This window comes from Simochromis diagramma, unplaced genomic scaffold, assembly GCF_900408965.1.
Source record: "Simochromis diagramma unplaced genomic scaffold, fSimDia1.1 OVJJ01000685.1, whole genome shotgun sequence".
Taxonomy (NCBI): Eukaryota; Metazoa; Chordata; class Actinopteri; order Cichliformes; family Cichlidae; genus Simochromis; species Simochromis diagramma.
Genome location: NW_024387477.1, coordinates 1,352,389 through 1,373,312, shown reverse-complemented (window position 1 = coordinate 1,373,312; position 20,924 = coordinate 1,352,389). Strand labels below are relative to the sequence as shown.

Below are 20,924 nucleotides of genomic sequence, written 5' to 3'. Positions count from 1 at the left end.
GCATACAAAGTGTGTGTAGAGAACAGAAAGGTTTGCATAGCAAAAAAGTCATCTTACAATTCTAATGGGTAACACTTCATAATACAACCTATGAATAAGGGCATAATTTATCTGCAATTAAATGAAAATTCATTGTATTTTATTTGAAACTAAATTGTAATTATATTTACATGCAAATGCAAATAAAGGTAGGTACACTAAAATAAGTAATTTTAAGTAAGTGCTGCATGATTTCCTGGTAATTTAGCAGAAAAACAAACAATATTCTGTTTGTTGGTGCCGTAATATGACAAGACTTAACTTTGCCTTTTTTACATCTTTGGGAGTTTTTATGATTATTTAATACTCATTATGTTGATGTGCATAACTAACTATTGTTTTTACTGTTGCTTTTTACTTTTATTTTACTTCTTTACTCTGAACTTAAAATTACAGCATAATATGTAAGATACCCAGAATTTAGGCTAGGTTAGATTAGATTAGATTAGATTAGTAATTTTATTTCAACATGTGAACAATATACAAGTACATTTAGAAAAGAAATAAGAGAGAAAAAATATTAATAATTAATCAGAATGTTTTTTTTGTATGTAATTTGTATAGTATTTTTTTTTCTCTCTTATTTCTTTTCTAAATGTACTTGTATATTGTTCACATGTTGAAATAAAATTACTAATCTAATCTAATCTAATCTAATTACAAATTTTGTATTGTTCGATACATATGCGTACCGAACCGAAAGCACTGTATCGAACGGTTCAATATCGATACGAATATCGTTGCACCCCTAATATATATATATATATATACACATCCTCTACCCCCCCCCATTTTTGCACATGTCGAGGAGCATGTAGGGCTACATTTCACTGGGTGTTATACTTGTATAACTATGCATGTGTCAAATAAAGGAAGTGAAAAATATGATATCCTTGACTTTCCGTGTTGTGTCCTTCCTCGTTTCCCCTCAGATATTTTCCTTCACTGAAAAAAAGGGACTGGCCATCTCTTGGATTTATGTAAGCGTCTTGCATGTATTTAACACAATTACCTCATGTTTTAAAGATAAATGTAACTATATAGTGTAAAAGCTACATGATATGCAGAAAGGGTGTATTAAATTGTTCATATCATGTTCAGGTGAAGTAAGTCAATAAGATAGCAACGTTAAATCTCGTGAAACCACGCGTGATTTCATCTCGCGGGCTTTCGATCGTGGTTCAAAAAGGCATCCATCTCAGTCAAGTCGAGCAGCCAACTCTACGTTTTTGGTATGTCTTGATTTTTTGAATTAATATTTACCATATTTCAGCCAAATGTAGTTAAACGTCTAGAGTGTCACCTTGTAACATGCTAAAAAAGAGCCGTTAGCTTATTTGCTGTTTTATCTGTTGTCAAAGAATTGGCGCTTTTTCATTTGAATTTGTCTTTGGCACAAGAGCCGTAATATCACATTAAACCTAATTATGAGGCACTCATAACATAATTTGGTTTTCTGTGTAAATAGATTTGCCAACTGACTCTTCAGTTACATTGTGTATTTACTGCACCGTGGTGTTAGTGAGATTTTGAACATTGAACAGCTTTAGCTAATATCATTAGCGGCATTATGCTAGCTTACATCCCTACCCCTCCTGCCCTCACCTGCTGTCCTTTTGTTTTTGTTTTTTTTTGCTGCACATTGAGAGATGACCTCTATTCTGCATTTCACCAGGAGTCAGCTGATGGATTGTGGGTTCAAGGTGTTATGGTAAGAAAGTATATTCTATTTTCGCTTAAGGTTTCTGTAACTTAATTATAATAGGTTTTGTATAATTATTAGGTGCATGCATACACAAATAGACCACCCTGTTAATACAACTGAGAAATCCAAAATCTGCCATAGGTTTAACTTATACCTGTATGTATTGTCAGAAAGATGATTACTGGACTCACATTAATGCACACTTGAACTAAAATGAGGTTGTAACTTGTGGGTTCTTGGGTTGCAAATCAGAAACAAACATCTTTGGATTTTTTTAATCCCATAAGATCTGGAAACACAGTTTTTATTCAACAAAACATTACTGATTAACCAAGCACAGTGCCTGCTGTTATTTCAAAATAATTTTATGTCATTTTAGATAAAATGCAGCATTCCAGTGCATCCCAACCATGCCTTTACAGTTAAGGTTTCTGACGGAGCTGAGTTTCTCTCTGACAGTCTGCTGAAAGTGTTTGCAAAGTGATCGGGGGAACAGGACACAAAGCTAAAGGATGTAGCTGCCATGATGACAGTAAGAACTTTAAAATTCTTTAACTACAAAGTGTATATGTATTGCATTAGGTCAGTAAAAGATTTTTATGCGGCATCCATTGAAACAGTCAACTATTACCTGTGAGTACTGATTCCACTGAAAGGATGCCATAATTTTCGTCATGCATTTACTGGCCCACTGAGAAAAATTAATCTTTTTTTAAAAATATATGTTCTGGAAACTATATATCCATAAAGTTGATGTCAAACAGGAATTTTTGATATTGCTTTGTAGATGCTGGTGTTGCATGTTGACTGGTTTAAAAAGTCAAGAGTTTTTGTCTGGGATCATTTTCTTCTGTGCTACTGAAAAGTTCACAAATCTTTGTTTTCTTTGTTATAATACTCAAGGATGACATTAATGCTTGAAGTCCCTCATCAAAGTGCTCCGCATCTGTGTGAAAGACAATTGCAACATCTTGGTGCAGGAGTTCATGGTGAGTGTTTTATGAGTAGATTGTGGCTTTGCAACATTTAAATATGCATTTAGTTATCCACTTGATCCTCATTGGACTGGTTAGGACCAGTAGTCCTCTTTAATAATTTGAAGTTCACATGAGGCCTGGTAGTGAACTCGGCCGCCGGCCCTTGAGGCCCCACCCCAACCCCTGTATTAGGGGTCACATCAGTGTGAAAAAACTTTAAATTTGTCATTCTAGTGAACAAAGGAAAATCCCACCAATATTTACATTAGCTTTTGTTTGAAAAAAAAAAAGACCAACTGACCAACAGCTAACCAAATTGTGGGGAAAGTCTAAATTCTAACATCTTCTGAGTGACATAACCTGGATTTCTGATGGGCCGGTGTCTTTCTAACAAAAACTAATGTAAAGAATTTGAAATTATTATGTTTTTCACTCTGTCTTAGAAACTCTGTTAGACCATGAATGGCAGCATGGCAGGTAACTCTTTGGCTATAGCTATTTACTATGTTGCTTGCATTGGTTTAAATTACTCTAACATTAGAACTGGTAGATTCAAAAGAGATGAGTTTAAAAAGGAATCTTAAAAAAAATGTTTTGTGTTTAACCAGGACTTGACTGAGGCCACTGCACAGATTGAGAAAACCACAATGAACATCTGTCTCCAGAGGATGCACCAGGCAATGACTTTTCTGATGTTGGCATCATCATCGAGGGTATAGTAGTTCTTCAAGATCTGGATAACGTGACCTTTGCAGTAGCCATGCTGTTTGGACCTTTTTTATTCCTTCAACATGAGTTACCCATCACAGCTCTGCTACACTTTTGAGGTGATTCAAAGGGTGGTAATGGAGTTGGATGCAACTCAGCTCTCAAGAAAAGCTCACAACTAAGACAAAACTGCTCCTGCAAGGAAAGCTCACGGTTATGCATGCAAGGTGATCAGCTCTAGGTGAGAGTACATTTAAATCTCACACTTGTTCTGCTGCATTTTTGAAGCTCAATTCCAGGAACAGATCACAGGGTTCATTTTTATATGCTCTGCAACTGCCATGAGGACAAGCCGTTTTTTTTGTTCTTGTTTGTTTTTCCTTTTGCTCTGTACAAGTTCTCTGTTTGGCATCATTTTTAAATTTCTCTTTGTATTTTTTCTTTCTTTTACTAGTGAAGAGATGTAGCATGAACAGTTATACAGTCTAAATATCCCATATGAGTCGTGTGAAATGGTATTTTCAGTTTCATTCAGTTGAAGTAAAGAACGTTGAATATTTCTAAGTGTGCTGTTTTGAACCAAGATGTCACAGTATGATCAGTGCTGTAATTTTTTGACAGTCACTGTATCAATGTTATTTTTGCGTCTCTTGAATAAAGGTTTTGACCTGCAAGTGCTAATTTCTTTAGTTATTGGGGTAAAATGGGTAATGTTAATAGGAAGGTGTTTGCCAATTCAGTAACCTAATTTAATGTTAATGGAAACTAACATTATCTCAAATTGTTTAGTTATAATTGTTGTTTAACTGAATCTTGACGTTAGAGGCCTTAAATAGAATGTTTTGTATTGTTCTTTCCCAACATTTTTCAAAAGAAAGAGTCTAATTTCTTTGCTGTGATTGATTCCAGAGAACACGGAAGAACTGACATTATTTAACTGTTGATTTATATAGATTCAGTGGAGGAGTAATGTCAGTTTAATCCTTTACCTACTGTCAATGCAGTGAAATTAGACATTTTGTTTTGAAAGGTTACTGGTGGATGCCAGCAACCATCTTGGAAGAGAACAATACAATCTGTTATAAGGCCTCCATTTGAAAATTGTGTATTTGATACTAGAATATAATAGCAAAATGTAATTTGAAGATAACATGTAGTATTTAAGTGACCAAGTAGTATTGGGTAAAAGTTATTGAATGGTGTTGGGATAAAGTGAAAAAATTATGAAGGATTAAAATATTCCAAGAGCTCGAATTACTTCATCAAAACATGTTTAAGTCACATTTAATCAATACAAATTGCACAGGTTTATTGAACATGAATAAATTGTGTTAATTTAACTCAATTGTTTAAGTTGCTGCCGAAGCAAAACATCTGTGTGCAACAAATGTCCACCATTGAATTAAGTAAATCCAACAACATATTTTTTTCAGTGTTCTCTCTTCCTTTCTTTCACTGCTCCTCTCCTTCTTTTCCAATTAGCTGTATTTTTTAAACCTTTATTTAAACCGGAGAAAATTAGTTCACATATTAGACGTTCATAAATTAGTGTCTACCGCGCTGATAGAGGAATGGAGAGAGAGCAGGGATTGTACAAACCTTTACCTTAGAATGTGAAATAGGAAAACAGAAGAAATGAGGATGAGCCAAGAGTTTCTGTAAAATGGAGAAAAGTGAAAAAGTAAATGAGACCAATCGTGAATCAGCAGCTGGCCTCTGCAAATCTCAGCTCCTCCCATCTGTCTCCTAAGTGATAATTATGTCTGTCTGTGCACCGCTGTATCTGCTCATTTTCTTTCCATCCTCCACTCCCGCTCCTTCACCAAACCTCTTAACAATGATTATCTATCACTTAACCTGTCCTTCTTGTTGTCTCTTAAGCTTTTTTCTTACATTCCATCTTCAGTCCCTCAGTTTTCCACCATGTGTCTACTGCCTGTGTCCCTGCTGATTGAGCCAAAGAAGAAGAAGCAATTCTGAGCTCTTTGTGCTTCCCTGCAAGCTACAATGGAACTTTAACCTGTTGTCTTTGTTTAAGCTCAGATTTGGGTGTAAGAAGGATGCCATCAACATGTATTTTCTGTCCCCGGGTTTTCTACAACATCTGGGTCCAAGTTGCACAATGAAAACTGAGCCCCGAAAGTTTGTGAAGTCAGACAAAAACTTCTTGTTACACTTGCTGCTGTATAAATTGGTCTGACAGGAGATCTCCTATCTACTCAGCTCCAGATCTACAAGTGTTATAGTGTGGAAAAAATAATGGGAAAGTATATTTTTAAAATGACTTGATTTGGTTATTTCTATATCACTGAATATATAGTACAAAGAAAAGTAAAGGTTGAAGAATAAGTGGAGAATCTAAGGAACACAAAAAACACAAGGCTTTGTCTGCAAAATAAACTATAGCAGCAATGACATAAACAGTTATTAACATGAACAATTAGGGGTTTGCACATTTGCACAGAGCACCGCACCATGCAGAATATTGTGTATGTTTTATTGTTTGTGATTAATTAACGTGAGTTTCTCACTTAATCTCTGGCTCTCTTCCACAGAGTGTCTTTTATCCTCCCTCCCTCCTTTCACCTTAAATCTTTCATATGTAAAAAAGCAGCTTTTTCCTTCCCACTGTCACCAAGTGCTTCCTCACAGGGGGGTCGTCTGATTGTTGGGTTTACCTCACAATACAAAACACCTCCAGGTGACTGTCATTGTGATGTAGTGCAATACAAATAAAATTTAATTGAAAAACAAAACAAGCTTATATTTTTTAACCTAAACCATAATATTAAAAGTATAAATTGCTATAAATGGGATTGCAAAGCTGTTTAAAGTCCAGCAGCAGCAGTTAGTGACTGCAGCCAGCTGTGATGCATGTAACCATGAGAGTGTTAAACTAGGAATGATGAGCCATGTGCTCACTTTTCCCTTTTTGGTTTTTAGTCAATAGCTCTCGTTGTCGGGGATCTTCACTCATGCAGTAAATGGCTGAATTATTATAGTACCTCCTTTTGCCCACTTTAGATTTAATCACTGGGAGAACATGTTGCATTAGCATTTTGCATTTGTAAAATCCTCCTTTCTGTCATTGTTCTGTTATTTTATTTGTACATTATCCTACTGGAAGGGGGGAGTGGTTGCTATGGCAGCAGAGATGGAAAGGCAAGAATTTTTACTCTTGGCATGAACAGATTTTACAAGACATGGTGATATTATAAATTTTATTTATAGCACATTGCAGTACTGTACTGTGGAATTCAGCGTGATTTAAAAGCTTAAACCTTGTATGAGGTTACAGACTCTGTGTACTTCAGCTAATGCAGGTGACTGGAGCCGTTTCAACTTTGGTTTGAGGCTCTGGAAGATCATTTCTAGTTTTTCAGGCCTGAATAACAGCAGGTGTGAAAGAGGAAAACCATATAAGACAAATGGACAGTATACCTATTACAAGCACGCTTTCCCTTATTTTCATATGAGTGGTCAGGTGAAGGAACAGTGATGAAGAGTGTCGGGGTCACTACTTAAGTAATCTGTTATGCTGCTCATTGCATTACTTCCTCTTTACACTCTAAAATGACCTGAAAGACATTGTCACAGATTAAAAATGTAAACCACAGTCCCACACACCAGCAAAATTTCCCAAAGTTCCAGAAGTTGGGATTGGATGCACTGCACATGCTTGCAAAGAGTTCTGTTAGCACTATAATGTGGTTGTTTCTGTCCTGGATGTAGTTTCCCCTTTATCATCACACTCTTGTTCTTTTGTGGAATTAAAATGAAAGCAGTGTCTATATCTCCACTCCTCAGTCCTTCTGCACAAACTGACATCAGCTCAGTTCAATCGAGCTTCTGTGGGATGTGCTGCACAACCAAGTTAAATCCACCTTGCAACTTACAGGATCTTAAAGGATCTGTTACTAATGGTGCCAGATACCACAGCACAGCTTCAGTGGAGTCCATGCCTGGACGGATCAGGGCTGTTCTGTTAGCTCAAAGTGGACCAACACTAAATCATGCAGGTGGTCATAATGTTATGCCTGATCTGTGTGTATATATACACACACATAACTGAAACAGCTTATTTTAGAAAGTGGTTAAAGAGAAGTGCAGCACCAAGGTCCGGTATAAGAGAACTGAGCTGTGAATCATGCAAAGCTACTTTAGTGTCCAAAAATAAAAATAAGGATCTGAAAATGAGCAATAATAGGCGCCCTTTTATAAAAGCCACACTTATTTTGGAGTCATTTTTTGTCTGCCAGTGTTCAAAAAGAGTAACATTATCTTGATAGCGTATTTTAAAATGCACGACTGTTGTCACAGTTGTATTCATACTTTGTGAACATTGATACGGCCTTTAATCTGTGATCTACAGTGTTATGATATTCTTTGCTGACAGTTACAGTTTCATCGCTTGTTTCATAAAGCTTCTAAAAACTGTCCAATAAAATTGTACTCTTATCCCTGTGAAATCCCACCGGGAGCCACCACAGTGTCTGTAAATCAGCCCTCTAATCAATATTAACGAGCTAGCACCAGGATTTGTCTCTTTATAAAAATCACCCGAGAGTCCTGACTGCCGGGTTTTCAGCTTTGGGAACAAAATAAAGGGCTTTAAAAATTTCTGCTCAACTGTGCACAGGCTTGTCATCATATATTTATCAACTGGCTACTGCAGATTAGAGCAGCCTCTCTTCAGATCACACTCACGGTGTATAATCATTAACCAGCGATAAGAGCTTTTCTTAATTTGTAAAAATGAACAGAGTTCCATATACTTAGAACACACAGGTAGTCGAGCCAGTTTATTTGTACACCGTAGTCTACATGCAATCAGGGAAACAGCTCGGTGCCACACAGTGCTTGATTCAGGGAAGATGTGGTTTCTTTTTTGCAGTCGGTGAGGATTCTAGCATCAGTGACTGATATATAGAGTTAAGGTTCAGTAGCCAAAGAGAACTGCAGTAGGTGTGTGTGTTTCATATTCTCTGCATGATTTCAACCTTTCAAAAGCCCTTATATATTAAAGCTGCATTAATAAATTTGTGAACACCAGGGCTCTGATGATGATGATGATGATGATAAGGCCAGGAGTTAGTTTTCCAGTTCATCCCAAAGCTTGAAGTTGAATGAGGTTTGTCTCGGAACTGCTGTTCCAACGATCCTTCAGTTTTTTCAATTCAATATCATTCAATTTTATTTTATTTACAGAACACCAAATCATAGCATGCCATCTCTGGGCACTTTACATGCTAATGTCAAGTCCTTACAGTGTTACGGGAAAAAAAAAAGGGAAACATTCCCTTTGGCCACAGTGAGGAGAAAAAGAGGGAGGCTGGCTGTCCGCTGCGACAGTCTGGGGTCGAGGAGAGCAAAGAGAGAAAAAAATATTACCGAGCCGCAGACACCTGCAGGAAGGCAGAGGCAGAGAGAGAGGCCAGAGAAGAAACAGCAACAACAACAGGAGAGACAAGTCACAAGGTTCATAACATACAATAGAAGGATTTAAATGCATGGAGAATGAAAGGGAGGAGAGGTGGTCGGTATATTTTTGTGTTTTCACCAGGAGGCTGGGCCTACAGTATAAACACCTGAACCAGCTCTAACTCTAACTATAAGCTTTATCAAGAAGAAAAATGAGGCTGATGGCAGCAAAGACAAATTAAGTCTGTCTTTACTAGGGATGGGTACTGGTTCTGACATAAACGGTAGTAACCAGACCGAAAAGCAGCGCACATTTCGGTGCCTTTTTTTCCTGAGATGTCACACACTTTGGATTCTAGCCAATCATTTTACCTTTGCGAGCGTAGTAGGTGGGCCCAGGTACGTACGTTCTTTAGAGCAGAGCTACAGATTAAAAATGCCCAAGACGAAGCGGTCAAAGTCTGGCTGTACTTCACAGCAAAAGATGCAAACTCAGCAGCCTGCAACAAGTGCTTTAAGCTGATACTGTGAGGTAACTAACACTTGAATCGGAGTGAAACACCTGGTGACGTATAGCATTTTGTTAAAAGCCGAGAAATGCGCCGGAGTTGAAGCTTGCTTGCGAGACATCACCACCGGGCACTCTACTGTGGGTGTAGTGCCTGTTATCTGACCCGGAGTTAGCAACATCCCCCAAGAAGCCGAAGAGAAGAGTCCTGGCCCCTAGCCCTGCCAGTGTAGCAGAAATGATGACGGATGATGATGGCAGCAGCAGCCGTTCTTCTCTGCGTGAGTAGCTTAATGTTGTTCGTGTGTAATTTACGCTGAGTAGGCTAACCACGTTATTAAATTAACGCATGTAAGGTGAACTAGCAAACACCGTTGTAGTTACATGCGGCTGTCTTCTTGTTTGATGGCAGATACTCCCTTCACCCTGGCCAAAAAGGCTAAAATGACCAAAGAAAAAGTGGAAAACTGCTAAACATGAGAGGTTTTTGGACAAAGTTTGTGTTTTTCCCCCATTGATCAAGCACTGCTTCCAGCCAAGAGTGATACCATAAATCCCCTATAGCTGCAGAAAAGGCTAACATTATTATCTTTTTACAAACGAAACAGCTGAACATGACCAATTTTGTGTTCTCCATTCTTTAAGCACCAGTTCGAGCACCGTTTAAGCACCGGCACCGTTTCAAAAGTACCGGTTTGGTACTGGTATCGGATAAAACCTAAATGATACCCATCCCACAATCAAAAAGTCCCATCCAATAAAGCAACTTTGGTGTGTGGTGGAATGACAGATTCACATCACATATGTGCCGCCCACACCTCTGAGGCAGCTGGATGAGCCTGTCATGTCAATATTGCCCAGAATCTCAAAGGAACGTTTCCAGCACGTTGTTGAATCTATAGCACAAAGTGAATGAAGAGTCATGAAGTGACCATTGTGTGCATAAATATAATATATGTCATCTTACTGGCCATGAAGGTATATCCATGCATCTCTATAGACCTGAAGTTATTTACCTATTTTCACATGTGCAAAAAGGAGTGTGCGCTTACATGCAAACATCACCACTGCTTGAACATATATGCCTGTTTCTATGCAGTAATACATGAGTGTGAGTGTGCTAAGGTATTACGTGAGGAAGGTGACATGAAAACTGAAAAATAGGAGCTAAATAAAGTTGAAAAGTATGAACTGGATTGGGAAAGGAGGGGCGAGGATGACAAGAGCAAGGAAGAAAGATGAGTAGAGGAGACAAAAAGGACAAGGCAGGAGATGTCACATACAGGATTTTGCTTGTGTCAGACCATGTGTGAGCAGTGTGTGTGAGTGCGAGAGGGATAGACAAGAGGGGAAAGGTTGACAAGCATATGATGTCATCAGGTGACATTTAGTTGACAGGGGCCATGCAACAGATGGGGCCGTGGGTTGAGAATGAATGTGCATGTGTCCTTACCCATGGCGGTCCTCATTGGTGTGTGTGTGTTGGGCATGGGGACACCTTTGGTTTCAGAAGTGATGTGACACTAATTGGTCCAAAAGGTTGCAAGGTTCAAGTTACACGGTGGTCATGTGGACATCATGGCGATCACGGTCAAAGTTTGCAGTTGCTCTGGCTTTTCAGTTATGCGAACTCTTCAGCTTCTTTTAAGCGCCGACCCTTTCCTTCATCAGAGAAGTACAGAATACAGAGTTCAAAGGACACAGCTGGAAAGAAGCGGGAGACTAGCACCATATTGTGAATAACACTTCCAGTATGCTAGTTCTGGGTAGGATATGTTGTGTTGGGTACCCGGGCAAACTGGGATACAGGACCTCCTCCTGTCAGGAATAAAAAAAGTTTGCTTTTTGAAAACAAACTTATTGGCACTCACTGTTACGCATTCTTTTTGCCTTTGAGCACTGTCAACGTTGAGCGTCACAGAAATTGTATGGAAAACAAGCTGCCTTTCACAATGTGCTCATCTGAAAAAATTTAAATATCTGGGCTTGACAGTTGTCCAGATGACAGCCTGAATGAGGAGGGTAACGACACCACAGGTCATTCCTGAACAACAGATCTTTGGGAGAGTGGTATCTCCACACTTATTAATAAAAAGAAGGGAAACGTGTGGTTGGAGAAGGTGCACAAGCAAGATCACCACAACCTTGAGAGGAAAGTTGATTCAAGAATTTTGGAGATCTTCACCTTCTGTCAGAAGCATCTTACCTGGGAGAAAAAGAACTGAACTTTTGTTTAGAGGTCCAAAGTCCTCTTTTCTAATGAAAGTAAATTTTGGATTTATTTTGTAAACCAAATGTCCTAAAGTGTAGAGCAGGGGTCTCAAACTCCAGGCCTCGAGGGCCGGTGTCCTGCAGGTTTTAGATGTGTCCTTGATTTAACACAGCTGATTTAAATGGTTAAATTACCTCCTCAACATGTCTTGAAGTTCTCCAGAGGCCTGGTAATGAACTAATCATTTGAATCCGGTGTGTTGACCCAGGGTGAGATCTAAAATCTGCAGGACACCGGCCCTCGAGACCTGGAGTTCAAGACCCCTGGTGTAGAGGAACAGTGAAGTGGAACAAAAACCAAGGAATCTGGAGTCCTGTGTGAAGGTGCAACAGTTTACAATAATTAAAGGTGCCAGCTGTCTGCCAAACTTGTCAGCACGTGCTTCCATCTTTCCATCCAAGCTTTATGGAGATGCTTGGATGCTCTTCTGATGGGACTTAGGACCTGCCCACATAGATGTCTCATAGCATGTCTATAGAGAGACTGCAGTATGAGCAGCAGCGTGCATTCTGCCCATGTGTCTGCACAGGTCTACAGTAAATTGTTGAGCACAGGCCACTGGATTTGTTACTAACACTCTGCAAGTGCTGCGTGTCCCATTCACAATGACTGTAATGACACATGTTAAAATGGGTTTGTTGCCTAATTGACTCTTTTGTCTGTGGCTGAGTGTGTGGCATTCAGACATGCACAATGTGTGACATGCAGGGTGAAGTCGTGGATAGAGTTATTGATCACTGTTGTTCCATCAGACGTGCACAAGATGACTTAATAATTTGTTTGAAACATTCTTTGTGAAAGTAAACTTTTCATAAAACAAACTCTGATATTTGCGCCCTCACGGTTCTTGATGTCTGCTATTTTAGCCTCTGTATCCTTTATGATCACAGTCTTGGTTGTCTTTAGTTGTTTATCAGCCAGAAACACAATTTGAAAGTTCTTGTGGTTCAATGCAAACATTTCTCAGACTGATTTGCATAACTTACAAGCACTTCTGTTTTATTATGCTATCTTTAGGTCCTGAATGTATGGAACTGCAGGTAAGTTGACATTAACCCTGGAAAAAATTAATGAATTGTTTTAGAAATTACAGTTACAATACAGCGTCACACAGGGCAGGGCAATCAACCGCACCTCAGGTCATTAGCACAGTCATTATGTCCTTAATTGATGTCAGTACACAGAATCTAAGAGGTTTCATGCAGTGTTTCCTGAACAATCATATCTTAGGAATTAATAGTAATTTGAATAGATTTTCATACCTCAAACTAACTTTCAGTAGCAGGATGATGGTCAGAGGCCTTGTATTACCTTTTCACCATCCAATCCAGCCAGTGTGGTCAAACATCCCAAAGGGGAAATGCTTCTACATGTCTATTTAACACTGCAGCATTCTATATATAGACTGGAATAAACCTTTAATATTAAGGGTTTATTTCAGTTCAATCACAGGGTTCTGTGCTTCCAACTATACTTGTCTCACTACAGAAGCTTCCTAGAGGCAGCCTTAAAGAATTCAATGTGACATGATGTCTAATTTCTTTAATTCTAACTTCAGAAAACCTGAAGTTGTATTTCATTAAAAAACAAAACAAGGTGTCTTACGAGATATTTTGCAATTGTCTTCAGTAGTACTGTGAGAAACATTCGAGCTGTTCTTTAACTCTCACATTAAACCAGTATAATTTTTTCTGATTTTTGTAATGAATGGAAAATCGTTGCCTGTGGTATGTATGTATGTATGTATGTATATTTTCCATTGGGCCATTCTATATTATGATATTCTATTGGTGCTCAGTTGACCTGTCAAAAGGTGCAAATATATACAATTGTGGGATTTGTCTAAAATATTTGTATGCTCCATATAGATGCTGGCACTCACTCTGCGTGAGGTAATGTTTATACACACACACACACACACACACACACACACACACACACACACACACACACACACACACACACACACACACACACACACACACACACACACTTCAGTGTGTGTCCTTAAAAGTGGGCCTTAAATAGGACTTAACTGTTGACCATTTTAAATGCTCATGAGTACTGAACAGCAACAAAGTCTATGTCTCCTTGTTGCTGCCGAGCATATTTATTGCTTTGGGGTGTTTAAAACAGTCATGTTCTAGCATTTCTGCTCACTGTGAGGAATGGCTAGCTCAATGGTTTGGAAAACGGCAAAAATGATTCCTGAGGGAGATTACAGCATAAAATACTGGGGAATACTGTAATGTAGGTTATGGAAAGACATGCTTTAAATGCACTGTGCAGTACCACTTATTGAAATGACATAGTGATATGCTGACATACTGATACTGTAAAGCCCAACACTCATGTTTCAGCCTGATTTGCTTGGAATAAGACTTTCAAGAGCTGATGGATATTTTTTTTATTTTTGTTTTCCACAATTACTTACAGATAATTCAGTATATCAGTGCATGACTCTCTGATGTCTCAATCAGGCAGAAGTGACTTTTTCATGGAAAAAGTGTAATTTTTTCATTGATGTGTTTCAGTTACAGAGATGAATTTTGTTATTGTTGAAGGTTTGGAAGAACACTAGTAAAATACAAATATTCTAATATCCTAGGGTTAGGGTTGGGGTCATCACCAAATGATGCCTAAGAGCTCAGAGGGTTAATAAATGGCTGATCGATGTTGTGTCTCTTCATGCTCCACTGGGCATGGTCAGAAATCCAATTCAGCAAGTACAGCAACCAAAGCCTTGCCAAACAAAAACCTGCGTTGAGTGCATGGCGTCACGCCTACTTTAATGCTTGGCTTCCTGAAGAAAGAAACAATTGCGCTGAAAAATCAAAGACAGAATGCATACCATTGAAAGAGCCAGGTGTTGGTACAGTCTGGCCTGTGTTTGACCCTTCTGATCCAAGTTTAGAGTTGTTTAAATGGAAGCATTCCCAAACCTAAAAGCAAAATTTTCTAACCTCACTTTAAATTCCATCACATCCTTGCACCAAATATCCAAGATCTTGCGATGTGACATTGAGGTTGTGATTTAAGACAGTAAATTCTATGATAATTCATATTATGGCAACCCTGCTGCACAGTAGCTGCACACATTTACACAAAAACTGCAGCTTGAGTCATAGTTTTTCAAACCTAACTGCACATCCTTTCTCGATATGTGGGGTAAATCAACCACTTTGCATCCCATTTCATGCAAGCTCATTCTTATGGTAGAATGAAGGTGTGCTGATCTGTCACTGTCTGAGACATACAACTGCCCTGCTTGTTCCAGAGTCATTAACAGAGAGAGAAATGTGAGGTGACATGCACACGCCCGTACTGTAAAGATGCCAGGATGGAAATGTGTTGTGGCATGTAGATCAACTGTCGGTTTAGTGACTGCTTTGGCATCTGTCACTTTCTTTGTTTCTCCCTTTCCCATTGATACTTTCCCCCTGCCGTAGTCAGTCTGTATTTACACCGCCCATCTCATTAGCGCCCGAACACAGAGTGCGAAGGCCCTATTGTATCTGCTCGGTTGTTTCTTCTTCTTCTTCTTCCTGCAAAACAAGGGCCTTTTTGAGGGCTTTAACATGCTCAAAAACTCATGAAATTTTGCACACATGCCAGGTCTGGTGAAAAATTTTGTATTTTAATGGTTTTACATATGAGCACTGGGAAATGGCTCTAGAGTGCCACCTATGCGTTGTTAAATGCAGGCCTACGACCACATCGTTTGAGCTACATGTATGAAATCTGGCACACATGTGTATCATGCCAAGATGAACAAAAAAGTCTGTGGGCCCATTGACGCAAACCCAACAGGAAGTCCGCAATTTTGAAGTGAATGTGACATTTTGGCTCTAATTTTGCTATTTCAATGCCTCGAAATTTTTCAAACTCCTCCTTGGGATTTGGTCGCATAAGCTTCATCTTTGGTCAGTGTCAACTACACACCGGGGCCATGTTAAATTGCGGAGCTTTTGAGTTTTCACGATACGGTGAGCCGGTGGCGCCACGGCTAATTTCGATGACTCGCCATGAAAATCTTATTGCCTCTCATTCTATCATACATTGTCCGATCTGGACCAAAGAGCACACATATGATAAGCCTCCAGCCCTGAACATATTTGAACTGCCACATTTGACATCAGGGACAGCGCCACCTAGTGGGAACAGGAAATGTCATGATTTACACTTTGGGGAATAGTATTGTGATGGGTGACATCTGCAGCCTCAAATTTCTCCAGGAAAGCCTTAAGGAGTTGGTCTTGGGTTACAGTGAAAACTGAGTTTTCGCGAAAGGGTGTGACCCCTAAAGCATGGCGAACTTTGATGTCTCGCCATGAAGAAACAAATAAGTATAACTCAATGAAATCCAGACTGATCAGTACCAGACTTTACAGGCATGATGTCACACCCGCCCTGAACAGATTGATGTGCCCATTGTCAGGAATACGCAGAGTGCCAACTAGTGGCAACAGGAAATGTCATGTCTTTCACTTTGTTGTACTGATTTTCACAGGTTCATCATGGCCACCTCAAAAGCGGTGAATATCACCATCAGTCCTTCATGATGCTTCAGTGCGAAAATTGTGACTTTAAAGTGAACGGCACACTCTGGTGGCAATGCGGTTCACCATGAAAGATGAAGTGGCTTTTGAGGGGCTTGGAAAGTTTAAAAAGTCTTGAAATTTGGTGCACCCCTCCAATGTGATGAAGGCTTTGTTGTTATGTGATCATTTTTACTGAATAGTGCGAAATGGCTCCACAGCACCCCCTACAAAATTTCAAAACATCAGCCCTTGCTTTGTGTTTCATCTATGAGTCTGAAACCTGGTAAGCTTATAGAAGATGTCAAGATGTACAAAAAAAAGTCTCTTGGAGCAATATCCCAAATCCAACAGGAAGTCAGCAATTTTAAAATTAATGTGTAATTTTGTCGACATTTTCCCCTCTTTTCAGGCACAGTACTTTGACGAACTCCTCCAAGGGATTTCGTCAGATTGGACCGATCTGCAGTGCGTGGCATCTAAAGACCTTTGTGATGTTAAATTGCGAAGCTTTTTACATTAAGGGAAACGGGGTGGTCATGGCGCCACTTAGAGTTTGAATCACTCGCCAAAAAGCAGTAATCTGCTGTCACTCAAAAACACAATGTTCAATCTCTCCCAAACGTCGCAGGCATGATGAAACTCGAGCACGGAAATGGTTGGTATGCCATTTGTCAGTAATGGTTAGAGCGCCACCTAGTGGGACGATTATAATCATGGTTGAATGAGAGGAAATGTTAGCTGGTGGTTAAATGCATGAATTCCATCAATGTGACATCAGATCAGACGTGCTGGTTGTAGGTGTTGGGTGTGGCTCGACATGCCGGGGGTGCGAGGGCCCTTGCAACGCTGCTTGCAGCTTTAATTTATTTTTGCTTTTCATACTGTCCTCCTTCTGAGACACCTGTCACTATCTTGTCCTTAAGGCTACAAACGCGTCTCCTCGCCTTAGTGTCACAGCAGGCGTATGCATGTGAGTGATTAAGCAAACGGCGTGTGTGTAACTGCACTGGAGTGTGTGGTGTGTCCAGTCGTGTCAGCCATTCTGTCAGTTGAAAATCATGTTTAAGTCACCGAAGGCTACAAAGTAACTTCTTTACACTGGAGCTGCAGGCTAGTCATTTCAACAATATCCCAGCTGTTGCCTTGTAGAAATGTCAATGACTTACTGCACTTATAATGTTGTTTTTCTTTTGGATCTCTTTTCTTCCAGTTTGCAGTCATGTGATTGGGAGCTTTTAATACATTGAGACCATTAACTGGTTAAATGTACACAGTTTTCATTTGGGCAAGATTGGCTGAACTGTCATCCTTGTTATTTTAAGCCCTTGCCTAACTTGCCTTGTCTGCTCGCTGCTCATTTTCTTTCATTTCTTCCTCTCACACATCCACCAAATGATATATGTCAGATCTGCCAGGGCACTGGCCAGGTCGCGCTGATGCACCATCTCGACTTTCCCTCCTTACAGTCTCCTGTTTGAACTCTTCTTTTCTGCTACCAGCAGCTCGATCTTTTCACCCCTTGCATTTGATTTGTGTCAAAGAAAAATTGTACAGAAAATTAGTTGATAAGGTTGAGAAATACATTCTTGTCATAAAGATAAAAACAACACCAAAAGGAGGTATAGCTCTTCAGGTCGGCTCTGTCCACACATTATTTAAGTACGTGCTTTCCAATTCCACCTCACATATAATGTCCCCCCCTTCTTTCTTTCATCACATTGCAATGTGCAAAATATGCACAGATATAACTTCATGTAGGAAGTATAGCAAGTTAAGTTGGTCACAAAGAGCAATGAAGCTATTTCACATTTACTCCTATTTTAATATTGTCTCACAATTGTATCATAGACGGATCCATATGGTAGCGCAATGTAATGTGCATCATATGCCAGGCCTCCAAAAAAAGTTGTAGTGAATGTCTGAATCTTTTTTCACTTTAGCAGAAACAGATTCATTCACAATGGTCATCAGAACCATCGAGCTCCTTGATTTTGGAAGTGCCTGAAACTCTAAATCTGAAATTCTGTAGCCAGGCTTGTTTGTGAGGCTCACCTCCCTCCCTCTGCTCCTTTCTGGCATTACACCTGACTTTCTAAGTTTAAAATATTGGTATTGGGGATATTAGCCTTGTTGCGACCCGGCTCAAAAGCCACAACATAAAGAAGGAGACGAACACCAGAATGTCAGTGAGAAGAGGTTTTAACTTAAAATGCATAGCAGGTTGGCTACAATGGCTGGCACCACCAAGGCAAAAACTAGTGAGCCCCCCTTAAAGCTTGCCTCAGGTATGCTTTTATCTACACCTGACTAGGTGTGGCCAATTAGCAACAGCTGAACACACTGAAGAGATTAGGGGCTGCAGAGGGGTGTAACAAACCTTTATCTACTATACTTGGTATTGATCAATACCAAAAATTGGACAATATTGGCATCTAGCTTTGGCCTCAACAGTGCCTCAAGTAGGAACTCTGTTTGTCAGCCTTTTTGCGTTACTGGTAAAAAGGAGTTGATTTGTACACAAAGATGAAAACTTATCCACAGCTTTTGGGAAAATTTGCTGCAGCAAATACAGAACAACGTGTGCTGGTTGCAGCCTTTAATATTAACAGTCCGCGCTCCTTTTTGCTGTTCAGGAAACATTTAGAATTTCATTTGAATGTTTACCTGCCCGCCAGTGCCGTGTGTACTCATGTTTTCCTACCGCAGACCCAAGGGAAATACAGCCTTTACCCTGGCAGCATTTGTATCTTGCCCTGCCCACTGAATTATTAAAAAACACATACTTTCATTATACCCATGCAATGTGTTGGTTATAGATTGATTGTCTTGACATTTGAGAAAAGTCTCGAGGCATAGAATTTCAGGCAGGTGAGGTGCTGAGTTAGAATCTATGAAAGCAGCATCCGGGAAATATTAATTTCCTCTAACCTGGATATGTCTGAGTTGACTTGATTAGAACTGGACTGTGGCCTCTCTCTCTCCCTCTCTCTTGCTCTGCCTTCATTGTAGGTGCAGAGGTGTGTGTGTGTGTGTGTGTGTGTGTGTGTCAGTGATGGATGCATTGCAGATGGTCTAAGCTCCATCTAATTATGCTGTGGACACAAGAGGAAGTTCTGCACAGAGGTCACTCAGGACACACATACATACACAGCAAAGAATCGGCAAGTGAATCTGCTTCAGGTGCTTCTGCTAATATACTTTATCTTAAACAGTCTGCCAAAGTTAGAAATGTCACTGAGATGTAGACACCTTCACCACTTCAAGGTTACTCACTTATATTTTTCTATTGTACATGGAAATCTGTACATTTGCACATCCTCATTAGCATTTTTAAACATTTTATAAATCATCATCAATAATTATGGTGTCCTTAAGTCACTGATCCTCCACTAAAGGTTAACAAAAGTGCACACTGACTGCTTCTGTTAGTACTAACTATAGACTGCGTGGATCTAATATAAGGCATTCTTAAGACAATAAGCACTTCAGTGTAAACAGGTAGGTGAGGTAGGCACCATTATAATATCATCATACAGACTTGAGGTCCAAATGTTGGGAAAAATACTCCTTTTTGTAAAGAAAAGAAAAAGCTGTTGAGCTATGATGAACCATCTGTTGAGCCCTAAGCTCTGCTAAATACAGTAAATGTTACTGAACAATGTTCTGAAGTTTTTCTAACCCATAGCAGGAAAGTAATTCCCCTCGATCTACAACATGCTGCCTTGAGCACACTGGTTTAATTCACACGTTGGTAAAATCACCGTGCACTCGATTGACTTTGTAAGTATGTCATTGGATTTTTGCAAGAATGCAGTCACGGAAAGATTACTGAGCCGGTCCATAGGTTATTTGAAGCGACTCTTATTATTTCTTTTTGGAAAGTTAAAAGAAAAAAACAACCACAAAGAAAAGCAGACAGGAGAAAATAAAAAAGTAATCAGCACAAAAGATGCAAACTGGAAAAAGGAAACACACACACACTACAACAACTTTGTGTGTCTTACTGTTGTGAGGGCATTTACTCAGTCTGCATAATGCATTTTAAACAAAACAAAAGGAAACAAAGAGAACTCTCGGAAAGGTTAGAAAAGTAGCAAACCACAGCACTTCAACTCTTGCCATTCTGTAGACATATAAATGTTTTGCATTACGGGCTCAGCCTCACTAATTCCAGTTAAGGTAAAACATTTTCCACCTAAAGTAACTGAGTGCCAAAACAGGACAATTCTCTCTGGAAAGTTATGGTTTGCACATTCATTTAAAAACAACAACAACAACAACACATTCTGTTAACTTATTATTCCATAAAGAAAGTAATTTAATAATAAACCTTGGGCTTCCTTGCCTAAACACTGATGCCTAATGAGGACATGCACAGGATCTTTGTTTCAGCCTTAAAGCATTAAGACAAAGCCAACAGCAAAACCATCCCAAAGGGCTGTTCTTAGCAAGTGGATCTACTTTACAACAGCCTGGTTTCAGGATGGAAGGTGGTGAAAGATGCACAGAAATAGTCACAAAAAGTAATCTATGCTTTTGTTTTGTTTTTTAGTGTTATTGAGCACTAATTTTCAAGTAATGCATTTCAATATTTTGTGTGAGGAGCATGTTTTTTACTATAAAAAAAAAAAAAAAAAAGCCACTCCTCCCACAAAAATGCAACATCCAGATGAACAGAATGAGCTTTCTGGGCATGATTGCTTATTTCTGCTTCAACAGGTTCGGGCTCTGGCTGCTGTGCTGGGGCTGGCAT

General features: G+C 39.4%; 1 long non-coding RNA gene across 3 annotated transcripts; it reads left to right on the top strand.

Annotated features, from left to right (window-relative positions):
* The first annotated feature begins 979 nt into the window (after positions 1 to 979).
* Positions 980 to 4,386, top strand: LOC120724393. 3 transcript variants are annotated; one of them, XR_005693904.1, is made up of 5 exons: positions 980 to 1,019; positions 1,141 to 1,750; positions 2,124 to 2,276; positions 2,648 to 2,733; positions 3,330 to 4,386. It is a non-coding gene; the product is annotated as an uncharacterized LOC120724393 (long non-coding RNA). The 3 variants fall into 3 exon arrangements; XR_005693905.1 differs by lacking the exon at positions 980 to 1,019 and having other exon boundaries at positions 1,098 to 1,271; positions 1,687 to 1,750; XR_005693903.1 differs by lacking the exon at positions 980 to 1,019 and having other exon boundaries at positions 1,098 to 1,750.
* The last annotated feature ends 16,538 nt before the right edge of the window (positions 4,387 to 20,924 follow it).